This window comes from Chiloscyllium plagiosum, chromosome 10, assembly GCF_004010195.1.
Source record: "Chiloscyllium plagiosum isolate BGI_BamShark_2017 chromosome 10, ASM401019v2, whole genome shotgun sequence".
Classification (NCBI taxonomy): Eukaryota; Metazoa; Chordata; class Chondrichthyes; order Orectolobiformes; family Hemiscylliidae; genus Chiloscyllium; species Chiloscyllium plagiosum.
In genome coordinates, this window is record NC_057719.1 from 10,232,846 (window position 1) to 10,246,234 (window position 13,389).

General features: G+C 43.1%; 1 protein-coding gene across 37 annotated transcripts in view; it reads right to left on the reverse strand.

Annotated features, from left to right (window-relative positions):
- The window catches only part of nrxn3a (neurexin 3a), a 2,002,176-nt gene that overhangs the window by 1,717,599 nt on the left and 271,188 nt on the right, over window positions 1-13,389 (reverse strand). The window lies entirely within an intron of this gene.

A 13,389-nucleotide genomic window follows, 5' to 3' on the forward strand; every position in this document is an offset into this window, starting at 1 on the left:
ACAAAACGCTACATAGGACAAACAGGAAGACAGCTAACGATCCGCATACATGAACACCAACTAGCCACAAAATGATATGACCAGCTATCCTTAGTAGCCACACACGCAGATGACAAGTAACATGAATTCGACTGGAACAACACTACTATTATAGGACAAGCCAAACAGAGAACAGCCAGGGAATTCCTAGAGGCATGGCACTCATCCACAGATTCAATCAATAAGCACATCGACCTGGACTCAATATACCGACCATTGCAACGGACAGCTGGAACTGACAACCGGAAGCGGCAGAGACAAACCACGATAAAATCACAGAAGCGCTTCACAGGAGGCTCCCAAGCACTGAGGATGTCACCTAGACAGGGGACAAAACGTCTGCAACACAAATTCCCAGCTCGGCAAACAGAGCCACAACAGGTTTTTATACAGTAGGGGAATCAAGAGTTATGGGGGAAAGGCAGCAAACTGGAGTTGAGGATTGTGTAAAGTATCACAATGGTTAGCACTGTTGCCTCGGGTGACAATTTGAGTTGGGTTTCCACTGGGTGCTCTGGATTCCTCCCACAGTCCAAAAGCATGCAGGACAGGTAGATTGGCCACACTGCGATGACCAGGTTAGATGGATTAAGCCCTAGTAAACGTGGGATTATGGGGATTGGGCAGGGGCCTGGGTGTTCAGAGGTCAATGCAGACTGCCTGGGCATTGTATGGATTGTGGGGATTCTATGAATCTGTTCTCTATGATGAGCAGATCAGCTTTGATCTCATCCTGAAGAAGGGATACACCTGAACCAACAATGTCTCCCCCTCCTGATGCTGCCTGGTTTGCTGTGTCCTTCCAGCCTCCTGCTTGCCTACCTTGAACTCCTTGAATGGCAGTGCAGAATCAATGGGCTAGATAGTCTGCTGCTATGCCTCCTGAGAAGGATATCACAAGACTGGCTACCCCAAGTCTATTCACATTCCTGGGTCTTGAAGATCAGAAAAGTTCCTACAGAGTGAAATTTCTCTTCATTCCAGATCCTTGTCCTCTGACGTAATTAATAAAAAGTATTCAGGATGTCACAAAACATCAGAAATTTTTCTCATCTTGACAGCAGCTTTGGCTGATGTTAAGAGTGAAGTAAGCAACAGGTTCTAACCAAGAGGAATTGTGTGACTGAGTTGCGCAGATGCATCACGGCCACCATTTTAAATGACGTTGCTGTATTAGAGCCAGAATAAAATATTTAAAGTGAACAAAAAGCAGCAATCACTCACTCTGGATGTTATGAGCAGGTGAGAATGGATGCATCTGCACCCCTCTGTTCAACCTCATTAGTTAGTCACAACAAAGGTTTAAGTTATTTCTGCTCAAGGCTAGACCCACGTCCAATTCAAAATATTGCTGCATTTTAGGAAAGCAAATCTTAACAGGACTTATACACTTAATGGTAAGGTCCTAGGGAGTGTTGCTGAACAAAGAGACCTTGGAGTGCAGGTTCATAGCTCCTTGAAAGTGGAGTCGCAGTTAGATAGGATAGTGAAGAAGGCGTTTGGTATGCTTTCATTTATTGGTCAGAGTATTGAGTACAGGACTTGGGAGGTCATGTTGCGGCTGTACAGGACAGTCCAGAACTAGAGGGCATAGGTTTAGGATGAGGGGGAAAAGATATAAGAGAGACCTAAGGGGCAATTTTTTCATACAGAGGGTGGTAAGGGTATAGAATGAGCTGCCAGAGGAAGTGGTAGAGGCTGGTACAATTGCAATATTTAAGAGGCATTTGGATGGGAATATGAATAGGAAGGGTTTGGAGGAATAAGGTCCGGGTGCTGGCAGGTGGGACTAGATTGGGTTGGGATATCTGGTTGGCATGGACGAGTTGGACTGAAGGGTCTGTTTCCATGCTGTACATCTCTATGACTGTGACTCTATGTTAACTGTGTTTTGCTGGGAGCAATAACAACACTCAAGAACTTTAACACCATCCAGGACAAAGTAGCCCACTGGATTGGCACTGCATCCACTCCCTCCACCACTGACACTCAGTAGCAGCAGTGTGTACTACCTGCAAGATGCACTGCAGAAGTTCACCAAAGATCCTCAGACAGCACCTTCCAAACCAACAACCACTTTCATATTGAAGGATAAGTGCAGCAGATACATAGTAACCCCGCCACCTGCAAGATCCCCTCCAAACCACTCACCATCTTGACTTGGAAATATTTCGCCGTTCCTTCACAATCATTGGGTCAAAATCCTGGAATCCCCTCACATTGTGGGTCTACTACAGCACATGGACTGCAATGTTTCAATGTGGCACACCACTCTCTTTTCAAGGGACAGCAATGCCCATGTCCCAGCAATGAATAAAAATGTATAGAGAGCCAATCAATAAGGTTTTCTGAAGTAAAGAGGCAGGTAAATTTATGAACTGGTACTATGGAAAGCATTAAGGATGTGTGCTCTTACTTTCCTACATGCAAAACGAGTTTCAGCTTATTCTAGCACTATGAAAATTTGAGAAGTCTCACTCCCCATGTACAGACATTTGATGGTCTCATTGTGAGTCATACATTCCAGTTGATGAATTTCAACATCCAAATTGTGATCTCCTAAGGGTGTGATCTACCCATGCTGTTTTGAAATTGTTTCGTAGATTCCTGGGAGCTTGTCTATTTTCAGGTCAGGTGACTTTGGAAGCCATTTTAACGCATTCCAGCCCATTTTAAATTATGCCTTTCTCAACCTAAAGTCAAATGCTTTCAAGATCATTGATGACGTTTTAAAGATTAATAATCTGTATTTTGTATTATCATGTCAATGTAAGATGATTATTTCAATCGGGGAAGCATTAAGTTAATGGGATGAAAGCCTGATGGATTTTCAATTACGAACACATTAAACATGCACAAAACTTTAGGCGAACACATCAGAATGGTGTTGAGGGATTGCTGCAATATTGGAGGTGCCGCTTTTCAAAAAAGACTAAACCCGAGTTCTTGCCTGCCCTCGAACCACAACATGAGGAAATCTTCCTGGAATTCAGGCCAATTTTTATCCATCAATATCTAATTAAAATACAAAATGAAAACCGAAAGAACTGCTGATGCTGGAAATCAGAAACCATAACAGAAATTGTTGGAAAAGCTCGGTAAGTCTGGCAGCATCGGTGGACAGAAATCAGAGTTAACATTTCGGGTCCAGTGACCCCCTCCTCAGAACCTCAGTGGAGCAGCACAGTGGCTCAGCGGTTAGAACTGCTGCCTCACAGCATCAGGGACCCGGGTTTGATTCCAGCCTTGGGTGACTGTGTGCAGTTTGCAGTTCTCCCCATGTCTGCATAGGTTTTCCCCCCCCGGATGCTCTGGTTTCCTCCCACAATCCAAAGGTGTACAGGTTAGGGTGGATTGGCTATGCTAGATTGCCCCTAGTGTCCAGGGATGTGCAGGCTAATTGGATTAGCCATGGGGAAAGCAAGTTTACAAAGATAGGATATCTGGGTGGACTGGTCTTCAGAGGGTCAGTGTGGACTTGATGGACCAAATGGCCTGCTTCCACACTGTAGGGATTCTATGATTAGATGCTGCCAGACCTGCTGAGCTTTTCCAGCAATTTCTGTTTTTGTTTCTAAGCGAGAGCACTGTGCACAAATTCATACCTTACATGGTGCCTACATTTTACAAGGAGCTCAGCGAGCTGTGAGGTACTCTTGGGTGTGCAAAGATAATGAAAAGCGCTACGTAAATGCAAGCTGTTACTTTTCTCTCTTCTACCCAAACAGTGATGGTATTCACTCATACTAACGCAAAATACTATGGATTCGGGAAAACTGGAAGAGAAAACAAGATTGCTGCAAATGCTCAGCAGGTCAGGCAGCTTCTGTGGAGAGAATCAGAACTGGAACTGATGTCCATTGGCCTGATACATTGTTCTCTCCACAGATATCACCAAAGCAGTGAAGAATTTTCAGCATGTCTTGTTTTTATTCAATTAGATGATTTTATTAAATAAAATGTACATTTTTTACAAGGTTCAAATATGCAGATAATAATCTTGCAAGATGAAAAGATGTTGCTGTCAATCCACTGTCCTGTCTCTGTTCTTTGTGATGTGGCAGCTATGTTAACTGTTGCTGTAATCCAAGAATCTATACAAAATAAGGCTGCAATAAATAAATGACCAGGCAAGCCTTTGTGACAAAGATCAAATCTGATCTCTATGATATTTGGTGCATGCCTCAACAAACATGACTGTTATTCCATTATCAAATATTTAGACAAAGTATCACAGATGTCAATGGACTGTGTGTTGAATGTTTATCAAAAATACTGTCTGCAAGAATGGGTTTATCTCTTCATGCTGAGAATCAGGAGTTCTGGGAAAATAACACAGATGTGGAGATAGACCAATCATTTCCTTGAATTACATGAAGTAATCCTTTAATCTTGAACTTTTTGTTTTAGACCTGATAAGGAGCACTGATTTACTGCAGTAAAGTCAAACAATACACACAGGTCTGATTACACAGGAATATTGCGCTCAGCAGTGGAATGTGGCTGGAAGTATTGCAAAATGCCGTTATTAACAAATGCTTCAGACATCATTTCAACTGCATATTAATCCCTATTCCCCCATACTACCAAGTTAAATAATGGAGAAATGGCTAGAATAAGAAAAGTGCTTTCAATTCACCAGCAACTATGTGCAATCGACCATGACTTTGACTCAATCTAATCAATCTCCCAAGGAAGTCTAAAAATGCCTTCATATCTTCCACATGTCTTAGATCAAGGAAAATTAAGAAAACATTGTTATCCATCTTGAGTCATTTTCCACACAATTCATTTTGTTACTGGAATGGCTTCCTTACTGACATCACTGTGGTCCCCAAAACACGTGTCAAGGACATCCCATATATCGTAGGAATATCTCAGTTCTCAATAGACTGACAACACTCAATGCTGAACCAACCAGAACATATTGTATCTTATCTTTACCCAAATGATTTCAAGTCCCTTTCATAAAATTGATTGATAAGTCAAACGTATAAATAAGTTATCTGACCGTAGGAAATAGGACATAGGCCTTTTAGCTACTCTGCCATTCAACATGATCCTGGCTGATCTTCTACCTCTACAGCACTGTACCACATGGTACACATATCTCGTGACATCTTTAACATCAATGGCAGGGACTAGGTTGGCTCAGTTGGTACAACCTCTCCCTCATAAGTCAGTGTACTGTGGCTTCAAGGTCTTCTCCACATCATGTAGAGGTGGTAGTGTTGGACTGGGGTGGACAAAGTTAAAAAATCACACAACACCACTTTATAATCCAACAGGTTTATTTGGGTGCACTAGCTTTCGGAGTGCTGCTCCTTTAGTTACCTGATGAAGGTGCAGCTCTCCAAAAGCTAGTACTTCCAAATAAACCTGTTGGACTATAACTTGGTGTTGTGTGATTTTTTAACTTTCTCCACATCAGTTAACTTGAAAATACAGAACAGCAATAAAGGATTGCAGTCGCCTCTGAACCAAGAGCTCTTCTGTTCCATGGGTCTAGTCAGCATTGAAGATAGCAAAGGAACACAGAGTTTGGTGCCCTGACCACAGCTTAACTCTATTGATCTGGTTGTCACTTGCGGGATCTTGTGTTGGCCTCCATTGCAAGTTGCACACGGCCATGTTACATAGAACACAGATCAATACAGCGCAGAACAGGCCCTTCGGCCCTCGATGTTGCGCCGACCAGTGGACTTTTCTCAGCTTGTCCCCCTACACTAGCTCAAACTCATCCATGAGCTTATCTAAGGATTGTTTAAATCTCCCTAATGTGGCTGAGTTGACTATCTTAGCAGGTAGGGCATTCCACGCCCTTACCACTCTCTATGTAAAGATCCTGCCTCTGACATCAGCCTTAAATCTATCACCCCTCAATTTGTAGTTATGCCCTCTCGTACAAGCTGACGTGATCATCCTCGGAAAAAGTCTTTCTCTGTCTACCCTATCTAATCCTCTGATCATCTTCTATGTCTCTATCAAATCCCCCCTTAGCCTTCTTCTTTCCAATTATTGTATTGAGATGTTTAAAAGTTATATAAATGCATATTGTACGTAACTGTAATTATGTTCACTGGAACATAAAGGAATAAGTGGCCGAGGGTTCATCAATAAGCAACAAGGAAACAATTACTCAAATAATTTTACTTCAGTGAGCAATGCCTGGCTTGCCTGTATGGTTCAAAAATTCCAGATGACTGCAGAAGGCTGTAAAAATAACAAGTGGATTAATTTCCACTTGAGAAAGTTGGGACTGTTCTCCCTGTACAGAAAGCAGCTGAGAGGCGATTTGATTGGCGATTTCAAAATAATGAGCAGGGTGGACAGAATAGATAGAGAGCTGTTCCCACTCCTAAAAGAAATTAGAACAAGAGGGTGCAGATTTAAACTAGCAAGGATGACGTGAACCAAACCTTTTCCACTCAGTGAGTACTTAAGAGTATTGAATGCACTGTTGGAAATGCGGTCGAGGCAGGTTCCATTGAGGCCATCAAGCTGCTTTTTTGGATCATAATGATATCCTGGGATATGTGGAAAAGACATTGGTCCTGGATAATAGAGCTGGACTAGATCACAGAGCTGGTGCAGTCACAATGGGCTGAATATTCCAGAAAGTTTGCTGAAGGGCTTAATAATAGTGGGCTCTGCTCTCTTTATGTCAACCACTGTTGTCTCTGGTTCCAGAAAGGCTGTGAAGATGCAAGTTCTGGTCTTAAGTAAAGCTTGACAACAGCCCTACAAAGCCCAACCAGCCCACCCAATGGTTCCTGATCCCTCCCAGCTGAAAATACCCCTATTACCATAGACCAGCATCTATCACTGATGTTCCCAGGGACTACCTTATAGTCTCAGCAGCGCCTACTAGTTGCTTCTGACATTGAGGTGTCCCTCCAAATTTTCTCACTGCTGGGCAGCCTTATTGTGAAGTTGGTGGACCAGGCAGGGAGGTGAGAAATGCACAAATCTCAATCCTTCCCCATACCCCATAAAACAAAGCACTAGGTGCTCCAGCTGAGAGAATAGTCTGCTAAAGTGGCAGAGGATATACAAACATAAAAACCAGGAATAAACCATTTCAGTCTGCTCCACCATTCAGTAAGACCATGGCTGATCTGATTTTAACCCCAACTCTACATTCCTGAACACCTCCAACAACCTTTCATCCCCTTGATCATCAATAATCTATTTATGTTTGCCTTAAAAATATTCAAAGATTCTGCATCCATTGCCTTTTGAGGAAGGGAATTCCAAAGACTCACAACCCTCTCAGAGAAAAAAGATGTTTCCTCATTTCCGTTTTTAAATGGGCACCCCCTTATGTTTAAACTATGATCACTAGTTCCACAAGAGGAAACATCCTTTCGACATCCACCTGGTCAAGTCCTCTCGAGATCTTGTTTCAATCAAGTCACCTCAGACTCTTCTAAGCTCCAGAGGATACAGGTCCAGCCTTTCCCCATAAGACAATTTGCTCATTCCATGTATAGGTCCAATAAACTTTCTCTGAACTGCTTTCGATGCACTAACATCCTTCCTAAAGTACACCGACCAGAACTGCACACACTACTTCAGATGTAATAATTTAAAAATAGTTTCGAGGCACATCCATTTCAAGGTCTTGTACTGTGTAGGTATTATATTTATGTGTTTGAATATAAGTTTTCAGCCGAGATACATGGTTATAAATTTGCTTTTTGCACAATGCTGCTTTTGAATCATACCGAGCATTTTTGAAGATAAAATGACAATGTTACCTTGACTTTTGGGGCAGTGTCATTTCACAATCCTCAACATCAACAAGGACGTAAATGGTTAAATTACTGTTAGCTACTGAGCCATATGAGTTCCATTTTCTTGGGTTTTTTCTCCTGTGCACTCATTGGACAAGGGTGTCACTGGCTGGGTGAGCATTTAGTGCTTGTCCCTAGCTGCCCCTGAGAAGGTGATGGTGAGCTACCTTCCTGTACTGCTGTAGTCCATGTGCTGTAATTTGACCTATGACACCCTTAGGGAGTGAATTCCGGTGATGTTGTATCCCTTTGATCTGTGCAGTAACCACCACTCAAAATGAGTTGTAATATTCAGGGAACAGTTTCAAAGGGTTGCTACACTCAATTGCTGGGTTGCTAGATTCAATCTTATCTCACAATCGAGGCAGGGCTTGTCATAAGCTTTTCAATACATCACTCAGAACAGTTCAAGAATTTTCGGCAGAGGTATTCAGAGGAGAAGACTTTTAGCTTGCTAATCAGTCAGGTAACTAGCAGCAGGGAGAGAAAGGAGTTGAGATCAGAGTGGTGCTGGAAAAGCACAGCAGGTCAGGCAGCATCCAAGGAGCAGGAAAATCAACATTTCGGGCAAAAGCTCTTCATCAGGAATAGAGGCAGGGAGCCTCCAGGGTGGAGAGATAAATGGGAGGAGGGTGGGGCTGAGGAGAAGGTAGCAAAGAGTACAATAGGTGAATGGGAGTGGGGATGGAGGTGATAGGTCAGGGAGGATTAGATTAGATTAGATTAGATTACGGGAATTGAACCCGGGTCTCAGGCGCTGTGAGGCAGCAGTGCTAACCACTGTGCCACCGTGCCGCCCCTTAAGGGTGGGGGAAAGTAGCAAAGAGTACAATAGGTGACTGGGAGGTGAGGATAGAGGTGATAGGTCAGAGAGGAGGGTGGAGTGGATAGGTGGGAAGGGAGATAGGCAGGTAGGACAGGTCATGAGGACAGTGCTGAGCTGGAAGGTTGGAACAAGGTGGGGGGAGGGGAAATGAGGAAACTAGTGAAGTCCACATTGATGCCCTGGTGTTGAAGTGTTCCGAGGCGGAAAATGAGGCGTTCTTCCTCCAGGCGTCGGGTGGTGAGGGAGCAGCGGTAGAGGAGGCCCAGGACCTGTATGTCCTCGGCAGAGTGGGAGGAAGGGCCCATCCCAAATAGGTGCTGCTCCAACCGATTCTGAGACATAAGGACCCAGGAAATGTCCAGGGAGCCAGGAAAGGTAACCTAATACTGGGATTAGGGCTGAGGAAAAGCCCTGATCCATGGTGATTGGAAGAAGCCAGATGCCAGCGTAATGGAGGGAGAAGGTGTCTTGTGCAACTGAGCAAAGTTTTGGTGGGGGGGAGGAAGGAGAGTAGAAAAGAAGGCACATCCATAAATGTTTTGCCGTTCTAGCTTCCACCACCATATTGAAAAATGTCAGTATTGTTGAACACAGCAAGTTCTTGCTCGTAAATTAACCTTGAGGCTAAGTTAAACCTTGCTTTCTCATCTTTTATATTTCTGATAGCTTGGGAATACATTTATCGCATCTCCCCAAGTAACAAAATTAAATGCATGCACTTTGTCCCTGACTTCAAGCATGCACCAGACAGGAAGAATGCAAACTGCAAACCCATTTGATAAGATGCTTCCCTGTGGTGGAATGACCTGCTAACTCTCATTGTCTCAGCCTCCATATGAAGACAAGCTGCTTGGATTGGGTCCTGAACAGCATCAAATCCCTGTGGAACTATTCTCTGTGTAAGTCAGTGCTTTCGAAGAAGAGGAGGAGGAAATCAGAGCAGTTAAAATCTCGGGCGATTGATAAATCTTTAAAGTGGCAGGCTGGAAAATAGATCAGCCTCACAAACTGATAATTTTATAAGTGATCAAATTCATAATGCATCCATCTATCCAGTGAATCACAACAAAATGGAGAATGATACAGAAACAATCAGAGAGTCAGTCATTTTAACATAAGCTTGTTCCAGGTCTTTAAACTAACAGATGTGATTCAATAATGGGGCAACACTTGCCAAACAATCCTAACTGTGCTAAAAAGCTACATCAGCAACCAAATTAAGAAAATCAGTGGAACTCATTAATACTTGCTAGAAGCAACATAAATTCACACAGAGATACCTGTTTCCTGCAAATAGAAGGAATTAGTTTAAGCTTTGCACTTGTTTTAATTGCCCAGCAGTTTGGAATCCTATTGTTCCCAGTTGCTTTCCCTGAGCCAAGACCTCCACTAATCAGAATTGCCAAGCAATCCTTTTCTCCAGCAGTATAAATAGTTGTGAGAGTTTGAAATTAGGCATGCTTGCATTCAGTCTGTAATTTACCATTCAGATTATGAAAATGTATAGAGTTAGGTTAGCTGATTCAAAATTGAGGGCATCCTGGTTAAAATTGCAACGTTGCAAAGTGTGTGTGTGTGTGTGTGTAGCAAAGGGGATTAATTACACTCTTAGAGTTGGAATCTAAAATCGGCTTTGTTACTGTTATGCATCAACCTTTATTTCCACTAATTCTGCTGGTCAAGGGACACAGAATTGCAGAAGGCGAGTTACTCGTCGAATGATGGCCACCCAGTCGCATTTCACGAAACCCTCCCACCCTGAGCCTCTACTTTATCTCCCTGTAAACCATACAAATTTGATGTGATATATGGTCATGCACTTCAACAGAATTAATTTTGCCGAGCTGTGAAAAAGCTGGGCTGAGAGACTTATTTGAATTAATCATTCCAGGAGCTGCCATGGTGTCAGCAGGCTGACTGGCCTCCTCTGGTTTGCCAAGACCTTGTAACCTTGCACATGTTTGCAGGTTTTTGATTTTCTTGGTTTTAAGTAAATGCAAACATCAGCAACAATTTAGAAAAAAATGTATTTTCATAACAGTAATATGCCGGCAACAATCTATGGGCAAATAAATTGCTTTTTTCATTGATCAATCGAAACAAAGATAGACCACATCTGTTTGAGCCTTCCCTCAGGGATGTGCCATTGGCACTGCAGTAGGTATATTCATGAAACAGATGTTGAAGACTTAAAATCACATTTATGGAAATTGAATTCTCTATAATCTTTACCTAACATTGCTATTGAATGAAAACCACGTGTCATTTTAGCAATTATTCCAAAATGCGTATAATTAAAATTGCTCTTATTCCAATATGCGTATAATTAAAATTGCTCTTGGGAGAGAGTGAAACACCACAAATGGGGAAAGTGAATAGTGCCGAGGGACCAAGCATTGAATGAATCAGTAAAACCCAAACATGTAGGATAAATGCAGGAACAGCAGAGGTGCTCGTTAAGATAAGTTTGAGATGAGAATAGAAAGCCATGTGATGTTAGTTTGGCAAATTGCAAATTTGTTTTCGGATGCTGTAGCCTCAGGGCTCCAATGTGTTTTATTGATGTCTTCCTATTAAATAATGGAGAGCTCAACTCAACCACTTTGTGTCCTGACTGCACCAGAAAGAGTCGAGAGAAAACCCAAACAAAACACACACCGCCATTCGGGAAAATGTTCACAGACAAAACCTTTTTACCACTAAACGAATTGAAGTTTTACCTCAAGATTGTAGGTAACTTTGTTTTTCTGAGATTACCTGTGTCTTTAACCCTTCCCTCATGATTCAACTGCTTCCTGTGTTGAGAACTCCAGAGGCTCACCACTCTCTGTGTGAAAACAATTCTCCTCATGTTATTCCTAAATGGTTCATCATGCATTCACCACAAAGGGATACAGGAAAGCCATACACACAGACCAAGTCCTGAACTACAAAAGCAACCACTCCAACACACACAAAAGAAGTTGCATCAAGACACTATTCAAAAGGGCCACAACACACTGCAGTACACCAGAACTGCAAAAAGAGGAAGAACACCTATACAATGTATTCGCCAAAAACGGATACCCCCGCAATTTCATCAACAGATGCCTAAGGGAAAGACAACGGAATGAGGACATGCCGCAACCCAAAGGACTAGCCACACTACCATACATCAAAAACATTTCTGAACTGACAGCCAGACTACTGCGACCACTAGGACTCATAACAGCACACAAACCAACAACCACTCTCAGACAACAACTCACCAGAACAAAGGACTCAATACCCAGCATGAGCAAAACCAATGTAGTGTACAAAATCCCATGCAAGGACTGCACAAAACACTACATAGGACAAACAGGAAGACAGCTAACGATCCGCATCCATGAACACCAACTAGCCACAAAACGACACGACCAGCTATCCTTAGTAGCCAAACGCAGATGACAAGCAACATGAATTCAACTGGGACAACACTACTATTATAGGACAAGCCAAACAGAGAACAGCCAGGGAATTCCTAGAGGCATGGCACTCATCCACAGATTCAATCAACAAGCACATCAACCTGGACCCAATATACCGACCACTGCAACGGACAGCTGGAACTGACAACCGGAAGCGGCAGATTCAAACCACTATAAATGCCGGAGGAAAGATCACAGAAGTGCTTCACAGGAGGCTCCCAAGCACTGAGGATGTCACCTCGACAGGGGACGAAACGTCTGCAACACAAATTCCCAGCTCGGCGAATAGAACCACAACAACGAGCACCCGAGCTACAAATCTCACAAACTTTGAACACCTACGGGTGAGAGACGCTAAGACAAGCCAGGAAATGGGAATCCTGTGCCAACCGCCTAAGCGCCACATACAAACAACTCCGGCTCCTGCATGAATGCCGAAAGAATCAAATCCTTCCACCATGTGTCAGATACAGACCGCCAGTCAACAACCTACAAGCCAGGGACACAGCCAGACAGAACGTATTCAGGATGATCCAGGTAATGCTTATAGATGCTCACAACAGACTTCACAAATACAGACAAGAAACTGCGCGCCAAAAATCGTTAATTTCAAAAACCACCAATCAGGAATGGACCCAGACCATAGAACGGGCTGTCACCATAGGACAGAACAGGACCACACACCGCAAAAAAACGTCACTAAAAGAAAAAATGGCCAAACTAACACACAAACAATACTGGCCAAGGGACTCAACTACAACCAAAGGCACGCCTAGACAGCAGACTTCCTAGCAGCACTAGAATGCACACTCAGGAACAATGGACTGACAGAGAGACACAACAAACAGTGAGACAAAGTATCGTACCCTGATAACAAGGAAAAGACAAACATATAACCTCAACACCAAGGAGAGGAAAGCACTAAAATCACTAAGAAACAATAAGAACATAATCATACTACCAGCAGACAAAGGCAGAATGACGGTCATCCTGGACAAAGCAGACTGCATCCAAAAAGTGCAACAACTACTTGCAGATACCAACACCTACCAAAAGAGGGAGTTTGACCCCACGCCACAGCTCACCAATAGGATAAACAACACACTGAGGAACCTATAAAAAAACGGACAGATAACCAGGTCTGACCTACAAAGAATGAAACCTGAAAGCAACAACACCCCCAGATTCTATGGACTACCTAAAGTGCACAAACCAGACATCCCACTCAGACCCAGAGTATCACTACCAGGGACACCATCACACAAACTAGCTAAAGAAC